The 11,981-nt window shown below is 38.7% G+C and overlaps 1 long non-coding RNA gene across 5 annotated transcripts in view; it reads right to left on the bottom strand.

The window, feature by feature from the left end:
• LOC131499273 (uncharacterized) overlaps window positions 1-11,981 on the bottom strand; it is a 55,225-nt gene that overhangs the window by 15,855 nt on the left and 27,389 nt on the right. For 3 of the 5 annotated variants that reach the window (XR_009255783.1, XR_009255781.1, XR_009255784.1), the window contains exon 6: window positions 1,892-2,006. This is a non-coding gene — a long non-coding RNA (uncharacterized LOC131499273). Of the gene's footprint in view, window positions 1-358; window positions 1,237-1,510; window positions 1,633-1,891; window positions 2,007-2,153; window positions 2,535-11,981 lie in introns of those variants that run through there. The other 2 variants (XR_009255782.1, XR_009255785.1) reach the window with 2 other exon arrangements.

Genomic DNA, 11,981 nt, shown 5'->3' with positions numbered 1-11,981 from the left:
TGTCTTAGCTTTAACAAATATACCAGTGTTGCATAAGATGTTACCATTAGAGCAAACTAGGTAAAGAATATGTATGAATTCTTTGTACTATCTTGGTACCTTCCTCTGTAAATCCAAAATGATCCCAAAATTTAAAATAATTAACAAAATAAAATTAGATTAATAAAATACATAATTAAATTAAATAATAATACAGAGAAGACACTCTTTTTGGAAGGACTCTGGGAAATTTTTAAGTTCATAAATTATGTTCAAAGGGAAACTTCAACCAATTCCCCAAAACACTCTTCAGACCTAATTTTTATCATAAAGCTGTAAATCCTTTCCAATTCCAATCTATGTCTGTATCTTATATTTTTATAGTGTTTATGGTACTTTGGTTTATTTGGGGAAAGATATTTTATTTTAGAGTAGTGGAATTTATCAACATTTTCCTTCATATATTTTGGAACTTTTGTGATTTGAAGTCCTAAAAATATTGCCTTTTGTGTTCTTATAAAAGTTTAAAAGTCTTTTATTTTCAGAATTTTAATATGACAAGGAACAATGTTTATATTTGCAAGTGAGTCTTAATTCTGTGGGAACAAGGAATATCCTTTCTCCTGTGATTTATGGTTCTGCAAATCATCTGGGGAAGGTTAAGGGTGTGTCAGATGGAGTGTGACCCTGGTCAGATTGGATCTGGATCTGTCCCTTTGTTTGGACCCAGGGCTCTTGCTTTGAGAGGATGAGGAAATGTCAGGAATTGTGGAATAAGAAGGATTAGAGTCTGGCATGAGGTTGCTGGATGAAGAAGAAATAAAAGATAATTGATGAACAGAGAAGATAAAGGGAATTTGTCATCAGGGTGGTTTATCAACTTGGGATTCGTTTTTGTAAGTTTTATTGATGCGTACACTACTTACAGAAAGTAAACAAAACTTAAGTGTACAATTTAGTGGAGGTGTACAAAACTAACTCAGTTCTGTTAACAGCAGCCAGACCAGGAGACAGAATATTAAACTCTATTATATGATTTCGGGCCTAGTGAACAGAGGTCACTGGAGCCGAGGTTTGGTACGGATAGTTCATCTGGATGCGGGTCCATTCACAGTACCCATTCATGGAGGGCACACACATGGAGAACAAGGAATGGTTTCCTTCCCATACCTTGTAGTTACAGTCTTTTTGTTTCCACACACACTCTCCAAAGTCAGGTTGAGGGCAGGAATGCCAGCAGTGGAGGCAGGGCTGAACCTAGGGGTGGAGGGAGATACAGAACTGCCCACTTCCTGTTCATACACTCCATCCTGGACCGACAAGGGCAACAAGGGTCTGTCAACAAGGAGAGGCTAAAGGGAGCAGTGAGGAGGGAAAGGACAGAAAGGAAACAGTGGGAAGAGGTCAGGGAATGGAAGGAAGGTGAAAGAGCAAGGGTCATCCAGAGGGAGACAGCAGGGAGGAAGATCTGGGAACAAGGACATGGGACAAGAGTAGTGCCTGGGCTGCAGAGAAAAATCACCATACTCACTTGACATTTGCATCCTGTTCTGTATGCTGCCTCAAAACCTAGCCTCTGCTCTCTGGTGAGCCGGTACCAGAAATAGACCAGATGGCATCTTGTGAAGCGCAATGTGCCCCCCCTCAGATAGCCTGCAGTGATGGGGGAGCATGGCCTGAGTCAGTATACCATGTATGCATATCCCCTGGGAAGTCAGACCAGAGGGTCTAGAACCCCTGAGGCTGGTACAGAGTCAGCCATGAATGAGGGTCCAGCATTGCCCCAGGAAGAGTCTGTCAGATCATGATAATGGGGCCCTTGGTCCTTGGTGGGGTTAGTTGCAGAAGTCAGGTGGTCCTTTTAGGAGGAGGTAGCAAGGTTGAGGGGCTGTATGTGGACAGGGATGCTCACCTGCGATAAGTAATAGTGATTGTTGAGTGGTCCTCAGCCTATAACTACAGTCTTTCCAACTGATGGGTGAGTAGATCTTGTGGATTGTTGGGATGCCTCTGGGAGCCTTGAGTACCTGCAATGGGAGGGAAAGAGTGACTAGGACCTTAGGTTTACATAGAAGTTGCTAGGGTCCAGAAACCATCCAAATCTCTCAGCAGGAGCAGATAGTCTTGCTTATTTTGAAGAAAGGAGGTAAGAACAAAGGAGGTACTGAGTTTACCTTAATGACATTGACTCTGAAACCTTGTTTTGTCACGGTGTTGTTTCCTGGTCCTTGTATATCAGCTAATATGACTGGGAGGAGGAAGAAATGGGTCAGGGGCCCATAGCTTCATTGCTCTAGGATTCCCACATCCAAAGTCTCATGAAGGCATTGATCAGATCACCCACCTCTGAGCTCCCCCACCTCTGCATTTCTACACCCTATGGTGAGAGCTCCTTGGTGGAGACTTCTCTAAGGTGTCCCCTTAGACTCACCGACGTCTGATGTGCAGTAATATGTCTGAGGGTGCTGAATTTTACAATCACAAGCATTGCAAGGTGTTGACAGGGCCAGGAGCAAAGGAAAGATTACCAGGAATGAAGGAGCCATGATTGGGCCCTAGGGAACACAGGGCATAAATTACAGCATAAACTTCTAGCCCAGCTCCTCCATCCACCTCTAGACAGAAACTGGGATAACTTCGGATAACTCCCTTTATCTCCCTTAATGTTTAAGGGCCTGAGAAAGATTGGATCTAGCTCCTGGATGCATGAAGTCTATGTTCTACGTCTAAAATGCCTTACCTCTGTCAGTCTGAGCCAAGGTGTCCCGTGGCTTCTGCAGAACACCTAGCAGAGGAAGGATAAATAGCCCTCTGCATTTCCTTTTCGCCCTAGAGCATATCTACTGGGGAGGTACAATTTGATAAGTGGGTGTATTAGCTGGAATCATTTTTCTCTCATCTGCATTTCCTTTCATCCTTCAGGCATATCAACCAGGCAGGTACTCTGCGATTATTGCACACACTGTCACTTGGAATCTCTCTGTATGGTTATTCAAAGAGCCACCAAATTGATCCATTCCTGGTCAGTATTTTGGGCTGAGCTGTGTCCCTCTAAAATAAAATTCCCATGTTGAAGTCATAACCCCCAGTCCCTCAGAATGTGACTGTATTTACAGATAGGGTCTTTAAAGAGGGAGTTAAGGTAAAATGAGGTCATTAGGGTGGACCCTAATCTGATATGACTGGTACTTTTATGAGAGGACGTTAGGACACAGACACACATAGAAGGAATGCCATGTGAACATAAAAAAAGAAGGTGGCAATCTATAAATTAAGGACATACTCTCAGAATAAGACAACCTTGCTGAAACCTTGATCTTGGACTTCTAGGCTCCAGAACCGTGAGGAAATAAGTTTCTGTTGTTTAAGCCACTCAGTCTATGGTGCTTTCTTATGGCAGCCCTAGAAAACCAACAGACACCTTTGTTTTATTTTTAAATATATTTAGGACCATGGGGTGCTTGGGTGGCTCGGTTGGTTAAGCATTCGACTTTGGCTCAGGTCATGATCTCATGGTTTGTGGGTTCAAGCCCTGCGTTGGGCTCTGTGCTGACAGCTGAGAGCCTGGAGCCTGCTTAGGATTCTGTGTCTCCCTCTCTCTCTGCCCCTCCCCTGCTCACACTCTGTCTCTCTGTCTCTTTCTGTCTCTCTCTCAAAAATGAATAAACGTGTAAAAAAAAGAGAAATGTATTTAGGACCTTTATACAATTTAAGTTTGCATTAGGATTTTAAGAAAACAAAGTCACCTGCAATACCAAATCTACCAAACAAAACTTATTCACTCATTCAATTTCAACTCCTTTCCCGCAGCTCTCTTCTCTGCTACTTGCCCTACACCCCCCACCATGATTCAATTTACTATGTTGTGGTTTATCCTCCTGTTGCTCCTTTAATGGAAATACCTATAGGCACAGACACAAGGGGTGCCTGGTGGGCTCAGTCAGTGAGGGTTCAGAGCACGTGAGGCTTGGTCTCTGGATTGTGAGTTCAAGCCCCACATTGGGTGTGGAGCCTACTTAAAATAAAAATTTAAAAGAAAAAGCACAGACATAAGCACATCCATTGTGGTGCACTAAATATAGCTTTGGTCATCTTGCCATTTTTATTTTAGGGCACACTTCATGATACTCCTCATTCTTTATACAGTTGTATAGTACTCTGTGTTGATAGGTCCTGGATTATCCAACCATTTCCTAATAATTGGTTCTTTCAACAGTTTTCTGTGGGAATACATCTTGTTGGAGCACCTGGGTGGCTCATTGGGTTGAGTGTTTGACTCATGATTTCAGCTTGGGTCATGAACCCAGGGTCGTGGGATCGAACCCCGCGTTGGGCTCCACGCTGAGTGTGGAGCCTGCTTGGGATTCTCCCCCTCTGCCTCTCTCCCTGAGTTGCACTCTCTCTCTAAAATAAAGATTGGAAAAAAAATTAAAAAACAATACATGCTTTAACAAGGTGTCTTTATTTTTTAAGCATGTTTTTATATTTTTTATTTTAACCACTCAGTGCTCACCATGACAAGGGCTCTACTTGTTCCCCGTCTCCTATTTCACCTGGAATCCCTCCACCCCCCCTCTGGTAACCATCAGTTTGTTCCCTACCGTTCAGAGTCTGGTTCTTGGTTGTTTCTGTCTCTTTTTTTCCCTTTGCTCATTTGTTTAGTTTCTTAAATTCCACATATGAGTGAAATCATATGGTATTTGACTTTCTCTGACTTATTTCACTTAGTATTATAGTCTCTAGCTCCGTCCATGTTGTTGCAAATGACAAGATTTCATTCTTTTTTACGGCTGAATAATATACATGCTACATCTTCTTTATCCATTAATCTATCAGTGAACACTTGGGCTGTTTCCATATCTTGGCTATTATGAATAATGCTGCTATAAACGTAGGGGTGCAGGTATCCCTTTGAATCAGTGCTTTTGTATTCTTTGGGTACCCAGTAGTGTGATGGCTCATTTGTAGGGTAGTTCTATTTTAAAATTTTTGATGAACTTTCATATTATCTTCCACGGTGGTCGCACCAGTTTGCACTCCCACCAACAGTGCAAGAAGGTTCCCCCTTCTCCACATCCTCAACAACACCTGTTTCCTGTGTTGTTGATTTTAGCATCCTGACAGGTGTGAGGTGATACCTCATTGGAGTTTTGATTTACATTTCCCTGATGATAAGTGATGATGAGCACTTTTTCATGTGTCTGTTGGCCATATGTAGGTCTTCTTTGGAGAAATGTTTGTTCATGTCTTCTGCCTATATTTAATTGGGTTATTTGATTTTTGGGTGTTGAGTTTTAGAAGTTCTTTATATATTTTGGATACTAACCCTTTATCAGATATGCCATTTACAAATATCTTATTCCATTCCATAGGTTGCCTTTTGCTTTGCTGATTTGATGTAGTCCCAATAGTTTATTTTTTCTTTTGTTTCCCTTGCTTCAAAAGGCATATCTAGAAAGAAGGTCCTGTGGCCAATGCCAGAGAAATTAACTGCTGTGCTGTCTCTAAGATTTTTATGGTGTCTGGTCTCACATTTAGGTTTTTCATCCATTTTGAGTTGATTTTTGTGTATAGTGTAATAAAGTAGTCTAGTTTCATTCTTTTTTTGCGTTTTGCTGTCCAGTTTTCCCAACACTATTTGTTGAAGAGACTATCTTTTCCCCATTTGATATTCTTTCTTGCTTTGTCGAAGATTAATTGACCATATAATTGTGGGTTTATTTCTGGATTTTTCTATCCTGTTCTGTTGATTTATGTTCTATTTTTGTGCCAGTATCATCTGTTTTGATTACTACAGCTCTGTAGTATAACCTGAAGTCTGGAATTGTGATGCCTCCAGCTTTGCTCTTCCTTTTCAAGACAGCTTTGTCTATTCGGGGTCTTTTGCTGTTCCATACAAATTTCGGGATTGTTTGTTCCAGTTTTGTGAAAAATGCTGTTGGTTATTTGATAGGGATTGCATTAAATGTGTAGATTGCTTTGGGTAGTATAGACATAGATATATGTCTTTACAAGTGACTTCTAGAAATAGGGTTGGAGTAAGAGCCATTGGCATTGTTTTGCTGTGACTTGTCCATATCTTGTCCTATTTTTTCTACAGGGTTATTGACTGTTTCTCTATTTTTAGAAACTATATATTAAAAACATTAACTCTCCGTGGTATAATTGTAATTATTTTTCTCATATAACATTTTACTAATCTTGAGTTAAAAAATATATAATCAGTTTAACAATATTTTGATTAACTGCCCCTGGAATTTGAATCATAGTTAGCAAATGCTTCCACTACTAACAAGTATTAGAAGATTTTACCATGATTCTTTCCATAATTTCACTTTTTATATTTAGATCTCTAACCAATTTGGGATTTCTTTTAGTATCAGTATGATTCATGAGCACAATTTTATTTTTGCCACATGGATATCCAATTAACCCAATACGTCTATTACAAAGCTCTCTTTTTCCATACTTAACTGAGATATCACCTTTAGCATAGACTAAATTTGCAGATGTATTTGAGACTATATAATGATATTCTATTTAATTTGTCTATTTGTGCATTCCTTCATCAGTATCACATTAGATTTTAAAACATAATTGAATATGTCCTAGATATTTTAATATTTTTCTAGAGAGGAATTTCTCTTTTTCATTTTTGGCTTTTTCCAACTGCTGGTTGCCCCCAGTTTTGGTCTCAGGGCGCCTTTCCATCTTCCAAGCCAGCGATGGCTAGTCAAGTGTTTCTCACATCACAGTGTATGACATTGACTCTTCTGCCGTCTTTTCTCACATTTAAAGGATCTTTGTGATTGCATTGGCTCCACTCTGATAAGCCATGATAATCTATTTTTTAAAACTTTTTAAATGTTTATTTATTCTTTAAGAGAAAGAGAGAATGAGAAAGAGAGAAAATGAGCAGGGGAGGGGCAGAGAGGGAGACAAAGAATCTGAAGCAGGCTCCAGGCTCCGAGCTGTCAGCACAGACTCCGACGCGGGGCTCGAACCCACAAACAGTGAGATCATGGCCTGAGCCGAAGTCAGCCGCTTTAACCAAGTGAGCCACCCAGGTGCCTCCATGATAATCTATTTTTAAGTGACCTGATTACAAACTTGATTCCATTTGTAACATTAATATACATAATGTTATTTAATATGACAGTTATAGGTTCCAAGGATCAGTATCTGCTTATCTTTGGAGGGGCATTATTTTGACTACCATAGGGGTCTCTCAGTCTCTGTCTCTCTCTCTCTCTTACACACAAACACACACATATTTTTCCTATCCAGGGATATGGAGCTCCACCAGACACACTATCCTTTTTACATTTTGTGAGGCTCTTCATTGGAATTATCTCGAGGCAAACAGAGCTACATTGATGTATTTCAAGTTAATTGTTTTATTTTTCAATAAATTTTAAATAAATGGTTTTATTTTATTGCATAAAATATTCGCTGTTTTCTTTTAGTCTGGCTTTTTTTCCTTACAGTGTCTTCTGAATAATACACATATTTTCCTTTAATTAAGCAAAAGTTGTTTTCTAAACCTTTCATGTTTTTGGCGTTGTTGTTATAATATAGGAATTCTTTGCCCATGCCAAGGTTGTAAAAATGTTTTGTTTTCCTCTAGAAGTTGTAGGCATAAACTTTTGCCCTTACGTTTAAGATCCATTTCAAGTCAATGTTTGTGTGTGGTCTGGGGACAGAATAAAAGTTAATTATTTTCCATATAAAATCAATTGTTCTGGCATAATTTCTTGAGAAGACCAATTTTCTCCATTATATTACCCTAGCCTCTTTGTTGAAAATCAACTCACCCTACATGTGTGAGTTTGTTTCTGGATATTTTCCTCTACTACCTATATAAGTATTCTCATGCTAATACCACATTTTGTTACTGTAGCTTTATGATATACTTGAAATTTTGTAGTGTTATTCTTTTAGATGTATTCTTTTTTTTTTTTTTAAACCCATCTTGGCTATTTCCATTGCATACAGAGCCTGCAGCATATACAATTTAGATACTGCTTGTCAAAAATGCCTGCTAGGCTTTTGACTAGAATTGATTTGAATGTAGAGATAATTTTAAGGAAAACTGATACCAATATTGAGCCTTTCAAACCATGAGCATTTTATCTCTATTTATTATACCATTTAAAATTTCTCTCTGCAGTTTTGTATTTAGTGTTATGAGTCTGGCACATATTTTGTTAAATTTGTTCTTAACTATTTCTTATTTTTATGCTGTTGAGTAGGTATTGATTTTTATTAAAAATTTTTTTTAATGTTTATTTTTGAAGGAGAGACAGAGTGTGAGTGGGGGAGGGGCAGAGAGAGAGACACACACACACACAGAATCTGAAGTAGGCTCCAGGCTCCGAGCTGTCAGCACAGAGCCCGACGCGGGGCTCCATCTCGTCAACTGCGAGATCATGACTGGAGCTGAAGTCAGACGCTCAAGCTCAACCGACTGAGCCACCCAGGCGCCCCAGTTTTTAATTTCAATTTGTAATTGTTCCTGTCATATACAAATGAGTACGAGTGAATTTTCTACATTGTTCTTGTCCCTGTGACTTAGTCAAGTTCACGTATTGGTTACAGTAGCTTTTCTTTAGATTTCTTAAGAAATTTTACATACAAGATTTTGCCATCCATGAATAACAACTGTTTTCCTTATTATTTTCCAATCATTATGACTTTTATTCCTTTGAATTGCCTTATATACTGACTAGAACTTTTGTTACAATAAAGAATAGTAGGGTTGAATAATGGCGGGCATAAGAGCAGAAATCTTTACCGTGCTGCCTATCTTAAGGAGAAATCATTCAGTCTTTCACTATGAAGTATGATGTTGGTTGTAAAGTGTTATTATACGTTCTTTGATATGTTAACAAATATTCTCTCCTATTGCTATGTTTCTGAGAGATATTATCAAAAATAACTGTTGGGGGGTGCCTGGGTGGCTCAGTTGGTTAAGCATCTGACTCTTGGTTTTCGGCTCAGGTCATGATCTCATGGTTCGTAAGTTCGAGCCCTGCATCTGGCACTATGCTGGTGGCTTGGGGCCTGCTTGGGATTCTCTGTCTCCCTCCCTATCTGCCCCTCCTCTACTTCCACTCTGTCTCTCTCTCTCTCTCAAAAAATTGAATTTTGCTAGATGTTTTTTTCCTGCATCTACATATATAATTAAATGGATTTTCTTTAACCATTTATTTGGTTAATGTAGTAAACTGCATTATTTGGTTTTTGGAAAGATAAATCAACTTTCAGTCACATTGCTGGATTTAATTTGCTAATATTTTCTTGTGGAATTTATGTGTATGTTCTTGAAGAATATCGATGTTAGAGGGTGTGTGTGTGTGTGTGTGTGTATGTGCATGTATGTATGTATTTTCTTGTGTTCAGTGTCATAATAATTTTTCACTGATAAAATAACCTAAGAAACGACATTTCTCTTCTTTTTTCTTAGAGTTTGTGAATGAATGTATTATTTCTGCCTTAAAAGTTTGTTAGATTAAGTGATGAAGCAAATTTTATTTGGATGGTAAGAAAATTTCAGTGAACAAAGTCAATTTCCTTGACTGATGCAGCGGTAATTAAATTTCTAATTATTCTTGTGTGTATTTTGGAAATCTTTATCTTTCATGGAATTTGTCCAATTCACCTACACTTTCAAATTTATTAGCATAAAGTTCTTTATAATATTCCCTAATTTTATTTTTATGTGTGATATATCCGTCGTGATGTTCTTTTATCATTCCAGATAATGGTAATCTGCACATTTTCCCATTTTTCCTTGATTAATGCACCCCTTGAGTCGTCAATTTGATTGCCCTTTTCAAAAGACAACCTTTTTTGGTTTAATCACTATTCTCTATTTTCCTATTGATTCCCATTCGTTTTCTGAAAGAAGGTAAGAAGAGACCCTATTTCTGATTTTCCATATCCTAGAAGCAGTACTCCTTCTTGCCTGATCAGTGTATGTATAAGACCTGGCAGCGGCGCCTGGGTGGCTCAGTCGGTTGAGTGGCCGACTTCGGCTCAGGTCACGATCTCACGGTCCGTGGGTTCGAGCCCCGCGTCGGGCTCTGTGCTGACCGCTCGGAGCCTGGAGCCTGTTTCAGATTCTGTGTCTCCCTCTCTCTCTGACCCTCCCCCGTTCATGCTCTGTCTCTCTCTGTCTCAAAAATAAATAAACGTTAAAAAAAATTAAAAAAAAAAAAAAAAGACCTGGCAGATGGGGATGGGGAGAAGGGCTTTCATAGTAACAGAGCAGTAGCATTAACAGGCATTTACTGAGCATTCACTATGTTACCTGCCAATGATTAATATTAATAAGGGAAGGCTATCTTTCTGCTTCTTCAGCTTTGTAGCATCATTCAGTTCTCATTATGGCAACGTGAGATTGTCCAGTATTTCAAGCATTACTGTTGACTCACCTAATAAGCCTTGGTCTTTGATTACCTCACAAGCAGAGCAAGTATTGCCCAACCAAAAAATATCATTGCTTGTTTCCATTTACCATGTATCTGGGATCAAAAACGAACAGGGATGTTGGCTAGGCAATACACACCAACTTGTCGCTGTGGAGTCTAATGTTTCACCCACTAGTTTGAGTACCAAAAAAACAGTCTTAGTCTCACCATGAAATTGCTATACGATAAGGAACTCTTTTGATTCAATTCTTTTCTAAAAAATTAAGAATGATGTGCTAAATGTTTTTTGGCTCTTACAGGGGAGAAGTCTGTTTTATAGCTATTATAGAGCGAAATTAAATTATAGTCAGTAAAACTGGTTTTGAACAGCTAAGTTCAACTTTGAGTTGGGACACTCAGAATTTAACCATTTTTCAATATTTCATCTAAAGAAGAACTACTGGTCTTGAGTCAAGGCAAAAATACTAATTAATACATGAAAAGGTGGAGAGTTTTATGATGTTTAAAATGAGTGACAAAGAAAGTTCGGTAGAATGATTAAAAGAAAACTATGCAGGAGAGATGAAGAAGGATGTTTTGAATTAATTTTTTTTTTTGTTTTTAGTTTTACATTTGCTTCATTGACTATAAGAATAGTGTCCATCCATCATTCTTTGATTCAGGTATTACTTATGGAGCACCTAATATAAGTCAATCCCTAAGGAAACAGGAGACAAGAACAGTCTGATTTTCCAAGTTAATAAAAAGGTGTGTTGGTGGAGGTAGGTGGCTGGGAAACGTATCATAATAGGGTGACAAGTGCATTAGGACATATAAGAGACACCTCGTCTTGGGGGTAGGATAGAGCATGGGAGGAATTTATTATAAGCTTGAAATAGGGAAACATGCAAAAATAGTAAGAGAACAGGAGTTTTAATAGTTAATCACTACAAACACGTGAAATCAGCTCTACAACGGAAGATAAAATTACCTTGCTGGTGACAAGGGACTAGTCTCCCCATTGCTGCTTTATGTATTGAGAAGATAAAAAGAGTAAATGAAAAAAATTTAAGGTCTTGTTTTTTAATGAAACCTTTTTCTTAAATTATGAAAGACATGAAAAGGACATCAAAGACATAGAAAGTGAAGATTTTGTGGGTCAAGATAACAGGGACACAGTGACCATAACAACCAAGAACAAGTTTAAATAATTCTTAAGAATAATTAACATCCAAGGGCACCTGGGTGGCTCATTCAGCTGAGCAACTGACTCTTGATTTCTGCTCAGGTCATGATCTCAAAGTCATGGGATTGAGCCCCACATGAGGCTCTGGGCTGAGTGTGGAATCTGCCTGAGATATTCTCTCTCTCTCTCTCTCTCTCTCTCTCTCTCTCTCTCTCTCTCTCTCTCTCTCTCTCTCTCTCTCTCCCCCTTGTTCCTTCTGCCCCTCTCCCCTGCTAATACTGTCTCCATGCTCTCTCACTGTCAAAAAAAAAAAAAAATAATGTCCAAAACTTAAATGAAAAGATGACAATGTGTCCTTTTTAAAGTCATAGGTCATCATTAAAAGGTCTCATTCAAGGATTATT

This window comes from Neofelis nebulosa, chromosome 17 (assembly GCF_028018385.1).
Source record: "Neofelis nebulosa isolate mNeoNeb1 chromosome 17, mNeoNeb1.pri, whole genome shotgun sequence".
NCBI lineage: Eukaryota > Metazoa > Chordata > Mammalia > Carnivora > Felidae > Neofelis > Neofelis nebulosa.
Note: the sequence above shows the minus strand (reverse complement) of the source record. Positions and strands in the feature narration are given on the sequence as shown.